This window comes from Canis lupus, chromosome 33 (assembly GCF_048164855.1).
Source record: "Canis lupus baileyi chromosome 33, mCanLup2.hap1, whole genome shotgun sequence".
Classification (NCBI taxonomy): Eukaryota; Metazoa; Chordata; class Mammalia; order Carnivora; family Canidae; genus Canis; species Canis lupus.
This window is the reverse complement of record NC_132870.1, coordinates 19,390,067-19,404,905: the sequence shown is the minus strand read 5'-3', so window position 1 is coordinate 19,404,905 and position 14,839 is coordinate 19,390,067. Positions and strand designations below refer to the sequence as shown.

The following is a 14,839-nucleotide window of genomic DNA, read 5'->3' as shown; positions in this document are numbered from 1 at the left end:
TATTGCTCTCTGAAGTCCTACCATGGTAAGGTGGCAAGCAGAAAAATGGCACCACCCTATTCTCAACCCGATTGGGGGATCTCACACCCCTCACTGTTTAGGGATTCCTCACAGAACAGCAAGGCCCATCAGTGCACCTAGTGCCACAGCTCTCCTGTGTTTTATCTTTGGCACATAGCTGGGATTCAAAACTCCAAATCTCTAAGGATCCACACTGCATGGACCTGCTCCTCTCTTCCTGAGGAGAGCCTTGCTGAGCTGTGTCTGGTATCCTTTGTCCCAGAAAAACAATTCCTTGCCTGTTCAGCGCATGGAAATCTATGGTGTAGCATAGCAAAAAGCAGGGACAAGGTTATCTAGTCTCTCTACATGCCTCTGTCCCCTGCCAATAAAGGGCCATTTGCTGGCACCTGCAGCATCTCTTGTCCTTGGAGAGGCAATAGAACCTCTTCCAAAGGTACTCCAGGAAGGGGAACATTCTTTTCCAGTGTGACCAGGGATCCCTACACCTTGTGGTCCACTCCTGGCCCAGCACCTTCCTTCTTTCCAAGAGCTTATGTCACACTCAGCAACACTCCAGTTAAAGACTTGCAATTCCAAAACCTCAGAATTTGAACTCCACATGCTATTTGTAAAAGAAAGCAAACAACTACAACACAAACACAAAAAAACTGTGACATTCAGTACCCCTTGCTCTCCAGTCCATGATCTCAAGAGGTTTTCTTGTGTGAACCTGATATTGCACTCTCTCAATCCCTCTCTTTCTATTCCTTTTCTCTCCCTCTGGAAAGGGCTACCTCTCACTGACACAATAATTTTTCTCTCCCCTAATTCACTTCCACGTACTTGTCACTTTCCACTCTTTCTCCAACTGGGGAGATCCTTCTCTCAGTCCTCAGATTGATTTCTTGGATGTTCCAAGTATTCTGGCCTCAATACAGCTGTGTTCAAGTGATGAGGAATGCCCAGGGTCCCCTACATCTCTGCCATCTTAACTCCTCCCCTCACTTCTAGCACAATCTTGATAGACAGATATCTTGACTTATTCTAATCTTAAGGGGAAAGAATTCAGCCTTTCACCATGAAGTATAATCATAGTTTTAGGTTTTTCATTGATGTTTCACTGGATGTTCTTTTCTATTTCTAAATTGCTCAGAGTTTTTAACATGCATGAGCCTTGAATTTTGTCAAATGGTATTTCTGCATCTATTGAGATATCTTGTGTTTCTTTTTTCCTCAATTATTCTGTTAATATGATGACTTTATTCACAAGATAAACCACAGATGTTCAAATTGCATTATCCCTTTTATACATTTCTGGTTCTCTTTGCCAAAAATGAAAAAAGGATTTTCAAGTTTCTTTCACACTGCAAAGGCAGACCTAGTAGGAACAGCAGTAGATTACAAAGCCTAATGTATTTCCCATCTGGTTCTTTACAAAAAAATAATTGTGAATTCTTGCCATAGACAATTGATATAAATTTTTGTTAGTTTGTTTTTGATACAAATATTTAAGCTATAAATTTACCTTTGAACAGATTTTTTAATGCTGTGTTTTCATTTTTATTTAATTTAAAATATGTTCTAATTTGTCTCCTTATTTCTTTTTGACCCATGGGATATTTAGAAATGCTTTATTTAACTTAAAATATTAGGAAATTCTCAAATATCTTTCTATTATTAGTTTCTAGTTTATTTTTGCTGTAGCAAGAGAACATTGTGTTTTCAATTTTTTAAAAATTTGATGAAATGGTCTATTTTGTTAAATGTTCCACATATACATGAAGATTATGCTATTTAGGTTACAATATTCTATAAATATCAGGTAGGTCCACTTGGTTGATATTGTTAAAATTTTTCTATCTTTATAGATATGTTTGTTGTTGTTTTATTAATTACTGAAAAGAATGTGAAAAACTTCAATCATCATTCTGAATTTATCTATTTCTCTGCTCTTTACTACTAGTTTTTGCTTTATGTATTTTGAAGTTCTGTTATTGGTACATAGCCATGAAGGACTGTTAAGCCTCCTTGGTTACTTTACTTCCTTATCATTATGAAATTCTCGTCTTTGTCACTAATAATATGTTTATTTTGTAGTAATTTTCCCCTGTTTTTATTATAACTTTTTCAGCTTTCTTATGCTCAGTCTTTGCCGGGTTCATATATATTAGTCATTCTCTTACTTACGTTATATCTCTATGTATTTTTAAATTGTGTTTCTTATATTCATCATACAATATTTGCCTTTTTATTTATATAGTTAGATCATTTACTATTAAATTAAATATCAGTGTGTTCAGGTTATCATCTTATAATTTGCTTAATATTTATTGCATCTGTTTCTTATTTTTCCCTCTTTCTGTTTTTTAAAACATATTTTTAGGGACACATGGGGAGCTCAGTGGTTGAGCATCTGCCTTTGGCTCAGGCTGTGATCCCAGAGTTCTGGGATCGAGTCCCGCATCAGGCTCCCCACAGGAGGCTTGCTTCTCCCTCTGGCTATGTCTCTGCCTCTCTCTTTGTGTCTCTCATAAATAAATAAATAAAATCTTAAAAAAAAAATAAAATAATACATACTTTCAATGTTTCCATTATTTATTAGTTAGGTATGACTCTTCTGGTTTTAATGGTTGCTTTAATATTTAGAAACCATATATTCAATTTATTACAATCTATCTTGAAATAATATACTCTTCATGTACAATGTATAAGATACATTCTTAAAAAATAATGCTTTCATTCCTCCTTGTACTTTATACTATTATTTTCAAACAATTTATTTCTGCATATATCATAAACCTCACAGTACATTATTTTAATTTTTAGTCAATAGCATAATTATCTTTTTAAAAATTTAATATTAGAACTAATATTTTGTATTTACTCACATGTTTAGTTTCTGGTACTTTTATTCTTTGGGGAAGATCTAAGTTTTATGTGGTATATTTTTTCTGACTGAAGAATTTCTTTTAATATTTGTTTTAGTTTTGATCAGCTTATAATGAATCCTCTACCTTCTCTTTTCTGGAAATGTTTATATTACAATGTTATTTTTTGAAGAAGGTTTTTGTTGGATATAGAATTCTAAATTGACAAGTTTTCTTCTTTTATTACTTGAACATGGTTACCATTATCTTCTGGCTTTCATTATTCATTATGAGTTGTTCAGTCACTCTGTTTCTCTGTATATAATGTGTTCTGTTTTTTACTCTGGTGGTTTTTGGAAATGTAGTTATATATTCCCTGTATTTGTGTTTCCAGTTCATAGTTCTTTGAACTTTTATAATTTATAGGTTTATAATTTTTTGTTTATTAGGTATTTTTAATCAAATTTTATCTTCTTCAGCCATTATTCTAAAACTTTCTGTATTCCCTTTTATGCTAGGACTCTTATTGTATCAGTTCACAGTGCTTCAATTTATTCCACAGTCCCAGAGGATCAATTTATCGGTTGTTCTGTTTTTGTTTGGTTTGGAGTTTTTGTTTGTTTGTTTTCTCTTTTCTTCATTTTGGTTAGATTGTATTGCTCTGTTTCCAAGATCATTGATCCTTTCCTTTCCTTTTTTTTTTTTTTTTTTCTACAATGTCTAATCTACATTTAGTGTCATTCAATAAAAATGTATTTTAAATAGATTCTAAAATTTTGGTCTTTTTTAAATGTTCCATTTTTAACTTATTATATTCCTATTTAATGTTCAATGTATGTTTATAACTATAATAGCTTTTAATGGCATTGTTTTATAATTCCATAATTTCTAAGATTTCTTGGTCTGTTTTTGTTAAGTGAATGCTATTCTGATTACGTGTCACAATTTCTGGCTATTTGACTTGTTTAGAATTTTTTTTTAAAGATTTTATTTATTAATGTATTAGTGAGAGACACAGAGAGAGAGATACAGAGAGAGAGAGAGAGAATGAGAGAGAGGCAGAGACACAGGCAGAGGGAGAAGCAGGCTCCATGCAGGGAGCCTGACATGGGACTCAATCCCGGGTCTCCAGGATCAGGCCTGGGCTGAAGGTGGTGCAAAACCGCTGAGCCACCCGGGCTGCCCTTGTTTAGAATTTTTATTAGATATTGAACATTGTGATTTTTTTCATTTTCCTTAAATAGTGTGATTTTTTGGTGTTTTTTGGCTTAAAATTAATATTTTTGTATTAATTTTATTCCTGCTTGTTTTTAAGCTTTGTTAGGTTAGGAACATTCACAGGAGTAGAAGAGTATTCATTTCAGAGAGAGCTCAGGCATATACTTAGGTATTGTCTCCCTTGGATCTCTACTGAATGCTATATGTTGTTACGGAATAGTCTGCTGTGGTGGGATGGAGCTTGAACATCTATTTAGTCTCTCTAAGCTCTTGGAATTGTTATGCTTGTATATCCTTTGTCTTTTTTTGTCCTGCATTTTAGAGTTTTACTCTATGTATACACAGCCTCTTAGTCAGTAAAGACACAAGAATCCCTAAACAGATTTCCAGTAATTTTTCAACATAGCTCTCTCCTCTTCAGAATCCTGGCTTACATTTTTAGCTGACACAAATTCCAAAAAATCTGATCACCATGTCCTCATTTCAATCATGTAAAGATGCTGAGGCTATGGTTCTCCCCTCTTAAATAAGTGGTCTATAAATTATCTCCAGGCAGTGAAATGAGGAATTCTATGTACCACATTATTTATGCCTCATTTTTCAAGAATCACAAACCTACACTGGTTGATGTCCAATACGCGGAAAGAGTTTTATGTATTTTGCACAGTTTCTAGTTGTTTCTGAGGGGAGGTTCTGTCTTTGTTTTACCTTTATAGATAGAAGCACAATTCATTAAGTAAAATTGATATAAGGATCAATCTTTAGTTTTAAATTAAAGGCTCATACTAGTGGTAAAATCTACATGATCTTAGTTCTAACAATGAAGATAGGGCTTTAGAAAATGGAAGAACCTGGGCCCAAGTGTCATACACCTGTATTTGAATGTTGACTGTGTTACAAAATGTAAGTTACTTAACCTTTTCACTTTCAATTTCTTAAACTACAAAATGTTATTAAAAACCTACCTCATGTTGTTGTGTTTAGTGAGGTATTTGCATACATCTTAGCTTGTCATTACCTTCAGATTTGGTAAATGAAATAAAATAAAAATTTAATCTAAAATATTCATTTACTTTTGTTTCTGTTATAAGTTGAATAATTTAATTCATTTAAATGTAAAAGATCCTAATTCTCAAATGTAAATAAGTAGGAAATAGATTAACATTTGTCTTAAGTCTATTTTATTTATTATGTTCTCTACAAGATTTAATAGCAAATCAAGCACAAATTCTCAGGTAGATGACTTGTCAACTACAAAGCAGAATACTTTCATTTCTATTAGCTACATGTGTACCTAAGCTTAATTTCTACATTACACATTGTCTAAGTAGACAGCTATTTTTAATCCAACATGTTATAATTTACCTTCAAAAAAAGATTGGCTTGTTTTTACAATTATAGTACTTTTTGTTTACTTCATTTTATGTTATTGGCTTTGTCCTTTCAACCATGAGTAATGACAAAAGATGGTCACTAAAAATGTGTATTAAAAATAGAAGGCAATCTTAAAATCCCTCCAATTTGATTGCAAATGTTGTCACCTTTACTCCACTCTTCTTTCCCCCATTTTGAAGTTTTGAAAAGACTAGTTGGAGGACATGATGGTTTCTAAAAGATCAAATTAAGGTATTTGTGACAAAAGAAAAATCAGAGAACCTTTGGCAGGTAAGGATAAACTTATTTAAGCAAGCCTTTTACTGTCTGCCATGTGCTAGACATATTACAGGTTCTAGAGATACAGTCGTGAAAAAAATCTTTGTCAATATGAAGATTAAAGTTTACACTTGCATTGTGTTTACTTTGAGCTAAGTACTTTAAAAAATATCAGCATATAAAACCACAGGAGAGCCCTATGAGGTTGGTAACCTTATTATTCCCACAGACACTGAGGCACAGGAAGGTTATTAATTTGTCCCAACTTTCACAGTTAGTAACAGGCAGAGCTGTAATAAAACCTAACACATTAGATCCTAAAGTTCATAATTTTATATGTGCTAGTGGATAGAGAGAAGAATATTAAATATAAAGTAATAAAATACATAGTACATTAGATAGTTGTTCATGATATGAACTAAAATAGAGCAAGGAAAGATAAGAAAGGAAAATATGTGTGGAAGACTGTTGTTTCAAAGAGAATTATCAAGAAAGGCCTCACTGAGAAAGTGGCATTGGAGTATACCTGTTGAATTTATATATATAAATTTTGATTAAATAGATGAAAAAAAATAAAAATTATAAGCCACTGAAAATATTAGTATACAACATTTTTCAATTTGCAAATACTAGTTTAAATGTAACTAGTTCTGTCAATCAACATAAATTCAAACTAAAAAAATTTTAAAACATTCAGATACAGATTAGTAATGGAAAATATTAATAATTCCAAATGGGAGCAAATGGCTTATTTTCTTAAGTTTCTGAATGATTACTAATGCACTGTATTAGGATCAACTCTGGTCATAAAACTGAATGTGACTGACCACTATAAAGTGTACAATAATGATGATTAATCGCACTAATTAAATACAATGGCTAAATCCTGCTATTATTCAGCTTGTCATTGATGAAAAAAAGATAAATCTAATAATAAGCTGATACAACTTATTTTACCCAAATATAATATTTTTTCTAGGTTTGAATTGCATAAATAATCTTGCATGGTTCCCTAAATAACTAATAATGACTGTTACTTAATATTGTCTTTTTATAAATATCTCTTTAAAAAGGCCAAAAGCATCATGATTTGGTTTATAGTAAATAATTCACTTTGTAAAAAAAGAGTTTAGCAATTATAAGAAGCTATTTACTTAGGCTTATTTTCTATATCTAATATTTTATACAGTAGTCATTCATTTTGCTCTAAGTCAATTAGCTTGCAGAAACATAACTTTAAAGCACACAAAGAAAGAAAAAGTAAAATGTTTTTGATAGTGTGATCTTTCTTTCCTTTTTTTTTTTTTTATAATGTGATTTTTCAAATGAAAACATCACCAATATCAACAAGGGTTGATGAGCAAACAGAGGGCAGAGTTTCTCAAGCTCAGCATTCATTCCAATTTGGGATGGATGACCACGCATTGTGGATGATTGTCCCAAGCATTGTAAGATATTTGACATCATTCCTGTCCTCTACTCATTGGATGCTAGTAGAAACCCTTCAACCACTGGCCTGGTTGTGACAACCAAGTATCTTCACAGACCTTGGGATAAAGTGTTCTCTGAGGGAGACTCTAAAATCACCCTTGGCTAAGAATCAATGGTATTAAAAATGCCTTCTTATTTTAATAGTTACATTGATAATAATAAATACTATTTATTAAGCATAAATTATATTCCAAAATGCTTTAGTAAGTGCTAAAAATATACCATCTCTTTCATTTATTTTATCTACCACATGAAGAAACATTCTAATGATGCTCATTTTAGAAATGAGGGAACTGAGTTTCAAAAGATTGAATTTCATTTCAAAAACCATGTAGCCAGTGAATAGTAGAGAAAGCATTTGAAGCCAGGAAGTCAGACCTGTCTAATTTCAGGAATTATACTCCTGCCTATTTTTCTATAATGTCCTCATTTCCTTGAAACTTGAATTTGAAATGCCTTCAAAAATATCAAGAATAAAAATATAAAGAGAGAAATTTATAACCAATACAAATGCTTTAGACTTTTTACAGATTCAAATAAAATGGTATGATTCAGAATATATAAAAAATAGAAACAGGAAACCACTGCACCATGTCACATTGTTCATCAGTGGATATGGGAAAAAGTGTTTCACAGGATTTGCCTGACAATCCAAGAGGGAGGAGGGCATGGGCAGGAGCACCTCTCAAGAGGTTGCAAAGCCTTAAAGACCGGGACAAGTGCCAGGAAGAAATGAAAAACCTAGCCGAGTGAAAAAAAACAGCCTCTCTATAGAGAATATGTTAAGTCTGCCAAATTAACAGAAAAAAAATAGAGACATCTGCCAGATTCTGTTAACCAAGAAATTAGATTGATGAATTAAAAACAGAAATGAAATAAAAAGCCAAGTATCATTATAATTTTTATAATAATGGGCTTTTAAAGTAGAAATACTAGACAAAGAAATCTCATCATTCAGGTGGAAGAGCTCTTGAACATGCATATCTTATGTTTGATGCTGCCAAAACTTGTATCATGATGGCAGTTTTCTCATTATGACAATCACTCCTTCAACTACAGGCAGCTGCCAACCTAAAAACTTTTTTATTAAAAAATTAGCTTATGGGACACCAGGGAAGCTCAGTAGGTTAATTGTCTGACTCTTGATTTCAGCTCAGGTCATGATCTTAAGGCTGTGAGATTGAGCCCCATGTGGGGCTCTGCATTGGGTGTGGAACCTGCTTAAGACTCTCTCTCTCTCTCCTTCTGCCTCCTCCCTTCCCAGAAAATTGGCTTGTAACACAATTGCAAAATAAATTTTCCCAATGATACAATGCATGTCTATGCTAATGAGTTTCATATGTGAATTACCAAATAGAATTTAAGAGGAATGAATATGAATTACACTTAAAACCACATCAAATGAAGACAAACAAAAAACCTTATTACCACACAAATATTTTCCAATTTAGAGCAGAAAGGTACAGGATTTCTGAACAAGTCACCATTAGAGTAGATTCAAGATCAAAATGGAAACAAATGGAGCAGAAAGAAGATACAAAATGATTTAATTTTGTACAAAATAGTTTAATTCATATTAAAAGCCCACAATGTAGATCAAGAAGAAGAGTGGACTTACCATTAATATTGTTGAAAAGTTCATTACTGTATTAATTTCTATTGCAATTTAAAACAATTTATTTATTTATTCATGAAAGACACAGGCAGAGGGAGAAGCAGGCTCCACGCAGGAAGCCCAACGTGGGACTTGATCCCAGGACTCCAGGACTACGCCCTGGGCTGAAGGCAGGTGCTAAACCGCTGAGCCACCCAGGGATCTCATTTTGCAGATTTTTATAATAAATTATAACCAATTTAGCAGCTTAAAACAATACATGTTTACTTACTCAGTTTCCATCATGGGTCAAGGCTAGACTGTAATCCAAGTTTGGCCAGGACTGCATTCTTATCAGAATCTTGATTGGAGGAAAATTCATTTCTGAATTTTCTCAGGCTGTTGGCAGCCTTAGTCTCCTTACAATTAATTCAGAGCTAAGTCCTCCCTTTTTCTGATGGTCTTTGACCAGGAACCATAGGTTGTTTGAAAATCCTTTACTCAGTGCTTTCCATAGGCCCTTTCATCAAATGAAAGCTCATGAAACCAGGAAGTGGGAGAAATCTTCCTGACAAGCTTGCATACAAACACATGCTTGTATATTTCTGCAGAGAAGCACATGCTTGCGTGCAAATATATGTCCATATTCATATATATATATATATATATATGCAACCAATACACAGAGACAGATATGTAGATACAGATACAAAAATAAATAGGTAAAAATATAGATACATAGATATAAATGTAATCATGGGAATGCCAGGTTTTATTAATTACAAACAAATCACAGATCCAGGCTACAAACAGGGTTGAGGGATTATACAGGATATAAATATAGGGGACATGCTAGGTTCTGTAGATCACAACTATGATGAAAAACATCAACTCAGAATAACTTATGCCAGATAAACAACTTTTTTTCTTGAGCTTAAAACTTTCGATGAGACGGGACACTTGGGTGGCTCAGTTGTTGAGCATCTGCCTTTGGCTCAGGACATGATTCTGGAGTCACATCGGGGTCCTTGCATGAAGCCTGCTTCTCCCTTTGCCTATGTCTCTGCTTCTCTCTCTCTCTGTGTCTCTCAGAATAAATAAATAAAACCTTAAAAAAAAAAAAAACCTTCCGATGAGAAAGTAAACAAATAAAACACTAAGAACATAACAATACAAATAGAAGAAATACTCATTTTAAATGAAAAATTAAATTTACCTCTCTATAGGATAGCATTTCCTAAGCATAACATTAGCATCTGTTTCAGAATAAACTTCTTCACTGGGAATCATATATTCTTGTCAGTTCTGGCAAGTGACAATGTGACATTTCTAGGTCTCTGCATGAGAAAGAAGCAATCCTTGAAAAAATGTTTTGCAAAAACTCCTATCTCCTTTTAACTAACATAGCCTATATGACAATCACAGATATGTCACAAATATAAATTTAAGAATCAATGACAAAATACATCATTACTTTGTGTTCTAAGATGAAAAAATCTGATAAACTGTTACCATACATTATTGTTCGATTTGTTAACAGTTTTACTTACTAATAGAGCTCTTTTAGACCTGTTTAACCACATGTTTTTCACTCTAATCATTAAAAAAGAAAGTATATGTAAAATATTGATTAGATGGTCCTAATATTTATGTACTTTTTGAGTATCACCCTTTTGTATCACCTGTGAACTCAGAGTTAATGGTAAGTGCTTTGACCAAACACTACAGGTACTCTATAGTGTATCAAGGGAAATGGTAAAGCAGCATATATTAAAATAATATTTTATTCTTGTTTCAAAGCCAATGATGCCCATATCAAATCAGTTACTTAGTTTTCATCTTGGGAAAATAAGAATCTCTGTGGTTTGGTGTTTCTATTAAATGAGGCAGTATTACTTTCCTAGGGGTGCCATAACATGTTATCATAAACTTGATGGATTTTTTTAAAAGATTATTTATTTATTTATTCATGAGAGACACAGAAGGAGACAGAGGCAGAGACACAGGCAGAGGGAGAAGTAGGCTCCATGCAGGGAGCCCAACGTGGGACTCAATCCCAGGTCTCCAGGATCACGCCCCAGGTTGAAGGCATCACTAAACCACTGAGCCACCAAGGCTGCCCGAACTTGATGGATTAAAGCAAAGAAAATTTATTCTTTCACAGTTCTGGAGGCTAGACATCTGAAATCAAAATGTAGGCAAGGATGGCACCTTCTGAGGGATCTAAAGAATAATCCTATCTTGTCTCCTACTTTCTGATAGTCCAGTAATTCTTGGTGTTTCTTGGCTCATAGATGCATCCCTCCAGTCTCTGCTTCTGTCTTCACATGGTCTTCCTCTTTGTACCCCTGGGTATCTCAAATATCCCTCTTCTCTCCCTCATAAGGACACTAGTCATTGGGTTTAAGGTCCACCCTAAATTGAGGAAGATTTCATCTGAGAATTCCTAACTTAATTACATGTAAGAATCATGTTTCCAAATGAGGTCACAATAACAGGTGGCAGGTTAGGACTTGGACATATCTCTTTGGGAGATGCTATCCAAACCATTAAAGCAGACAATGATAACTACATTGAATGATTACTGTGTGTAAATAAAAGCAAATTCTAAATATAAAGAGCTATAAAATATTATTTTTGCATTTTAAAATCACATGTCTTTATGGTATTAGTACTAAGAATTATTAGTTGATTTTCTTATACCAAATTTATATTTCATTTTATTAAAGGAATTTCATGGATGCAAATCAGGAATCAGAAGCCCTGGCGATACATGCTAAAATTTCAAATGCACCAACAAGAAAATAGCATTTAGTTATACATATTAGAATTAGAAACAAAACATTTCTTGGAGATATGAATGACAGATTACGTCTTTTGAATTTGGTCACTCTTCCGTTTCAGTGAAAACATGTAAAAAGTTGATGAATTGTATTGGTTACTGAAAAAGAAGAGTGTTTAAAACTAATCTCCTTCTTCAGTTGATACTTATCTTTCTTTTCCTCAAAGTTAGCCATATTATTACTAGGTGTTTTATAGTAAAGAGAGACCCATATTAATTTTTTGATGAATTTGAGAAGTAATTTCAATGTCTTGGCTATTAGTTTTCTAGATATTTTAGTTAAATACTCAAAGATTAACAATTTCACTTATTTAAGGACAATTGATGTCACCTATATCCTTAATTTTTAATTCTTACTGTCAAAGAAAAGCACACAATAGAACTGGTAGCAGCATTTAAAAATTGCTGAGGGAAATTCCATTCAAGTAGAAAACAATAAATTTATTACTTCCTATAAATATATTGATATTTTTCAATGCACACTTTGCTTTGGAATGCCTATATTTGAAAGTTAGCAGAAACAGGTTCAAATAAGTATTTGTACACATACACAACTTTTGATCCTGAGAATATACATCTCCATTCATTCCAAGGTTGATTGGTCCTAGCAAGCCGCTTGCTCAGGAAGTACTGCATTAAAGTGACCACCATCAATATTTTCATATAAAAATGTGATATTAATATTAAACCAAGATATTTGTGGTTACCTACAGAAAGTAGATTTCTTTGTAAATATCTTACCGTCTTCTTGACAGGTCACCAAGCTAAGCCAGGTTATGAATAGTAATGATTAGATACGTATATTGAATTCTTCACTGGATTAAGTGATTAAAGCAAAGGTTATGCTACTTAGATCTAGCCCAGTTGGTTTTAGAAATACAGAGTTATTCGTCAATATAGAAACTATTTTATTTTGGTATCATTTGAACTCTTTTGTTGATTCAGAGATTTTTTATATTTTTTTGAGATTTTTTATAATAAGAAAAACAGTTATTTTGGAAATATTTATTAAGTGCTGACTATAGTCTATGCACTGAGTAGGAGGCAGCCTTAAGATGGCTTGCCTCCCATTTTTCATTGCCTTGTGTAAGCCTTTCCACTTGAGTATGAGCTGGATCTGGAGACCCATGTCCTATAAAGAGAATTGGGTAAAATAACCAGGTTGTCACTTCTGAGAGGTTATCAAAGAGTTGTGACTCCTGTCTTTTTCATCCTCTCTTACCCTCTTGCTTTCTTGCTTAGATGAAGCTACCTGCGATGTGTAAGCTGCCTTACAGAGACTCACATGGAAAAAACAATGGAGACTTTTGGCCAATTACTGGCAAGGTACTGAAATTCTCTGTCCATCAAGTTGTAAGGAACTGGCTCCTGCCAAAAACAGGTGAGTGAGATTGGGAAAGCATCCTGCTTCACCAGAACCTTGAGATAGCTGTAGCCTTAGCAAATACCTTGATTGCCTCATTGTAAGAGACTGAGTAGATGTACCAGCTAAGCTGCATTCACAGGAACTGTGAGAAAACAAATGTGCATCGTTTTAAGCTGCTACATTTTTAAATAATTTGTTATGCAGGAATAGATATCTAGCATACTATTTGTGAATACTAGTGAGAAAATCAGAAATAGTAAAGAATGCAGGAAGCAGGTAAAGTCCAGTAAAGTTGGGGTGGTTGAGAGTATTTTGATGTAGGAATGTGTGTTCATGTGCATGCACACGATTGTGTTTTTTTACACTTGATGTAAACTACATGACTATTTTCTTGAAACACATTATTTGCCTCATAACTTTATAGGCATGAAGAATGTGACATTTTGAGTTAGCTCTTATTAAATAAAAGATTCTAGCATGTAAGAAAACTTCTGCAGCCTCTCTGACATGAAATGGTTAGTTCTTAATTTCAAATACACTCCTCTACTGTGTTTTCTCTCTCTGCAGTGTATTCTTTCAATTGTAAAAAAAGTGGATTGAAGATATGACAATTACAGAAACTACAAATGAGGCAAAAGAAAGATTGTAGCTGGGTAAGCAATTTAAGAAATAACCTGCTGTGTAACTTATTGGGACTCTGACATTGACTTGAATAAAACAATTATTCAGAAAAATATTTGATATAAATTATTTCTCATGCCTTGTCTTAGTTTTGAAAATAAAGATAGCATTTTTGTGCCACATTCATCAAGCATTCATCTGTTTAAAACATGAATCAGTACCAGTCAAGTACTACATTTATTATATAAATTGATCGTTTAAAACATGTGGTTGGGATGAATTTGAAAGATGGGGAAAGTATGACAGAATGATCAGCGTTCTTGAAAATGTTTTAGAGTAGCTCTAGCCAGAAAAACTCGCTTCACTTTGTCCATTGCTGAGAGATGAAGCTTGTGGGGAGCTCTCTGTTTAGATTGTTTATAGCTGAGGCTGATAAATATTTTCTTCCTTCACAATTATATACTTTGAATATATCCACATCCATTAATCATTTGTTTTTGTTTGGTATGAAAAAAAAAAAACATATCTTACAAGGAAGACACTTCCTTTTCTAGATCAAATATGACCTCTTGTGGGAAGTCGCCTCCAGCAGACAGAGTTAGACATTTCTTTGTTTATATTTATAACATGTATTATGATTTTTGCTTGTTTGTTTTGTTTTGCCTCCAAAAAAGAAAATACAGGCTGGGAATACTTGATTCTCTATCAAAAATGCATATAATAATCTCAACAAAATGAAACTTAATTATATTTTTTTGGAACAAATATGTCATTACACTTACTTATGCTTGGTAGTGTATTAGTAGGAAAACATTAACGATTAGCTCTAGTAATAGACCTATCAGCTGTTTTCAAGGAAGAAATGCTACCAAAAATCTGAGAAAATGTTTTATTTATTTTTTATATATTTCTTGGGATGGGAGATTTGAGGAGGTATATGTAGTATAATCCTTTTTGTTCTGATGTAGAATCTAATCTAGTTTTAGGAAAGAAACATGCCATCATGGTTTCAGAATATTTAACCCCATTTTTTATTGACTATTATGTTGGAGAATCCCTCTTTCCCAAATAAAAATAAACATCTGACAGGGGGGAAAAAAGTTAATTTACTTGAAAGATTCACATATTCTTACCCCTTTTTTGATAACTTGATTTGGCTTGTAAATTATGAAAAGTCTGTAGAG

General features: G+C 33.2%; 1 long non-coding RNA gene across 1 annotated transcript in view; it reads left to right on the top strand.

The window, feature by feature from the left end:
- Nucleotides 1-13,730, top strand: part of LOC140623703 (uncharacterized) — a 133,304-nt gene extending 119,574 nt beyond the window's left edge. Inside the window, exons 2-3 of the long non-coding RNA XR_012023261.1 lie at nucleotides 12,911-13,049; nucleotides 13,602-13,730. This is a non-coding gene — a long non-coding RNA (uncharacterized lncRNA). The remainder of the gene's footprint in view (nucleotides 1-12,910; nucleotides 13,050-13,601) is intronic.
- The last annotated feature ends 1,109 nt before the right edge of the window (nucleotides 13,731-14,839 follow it).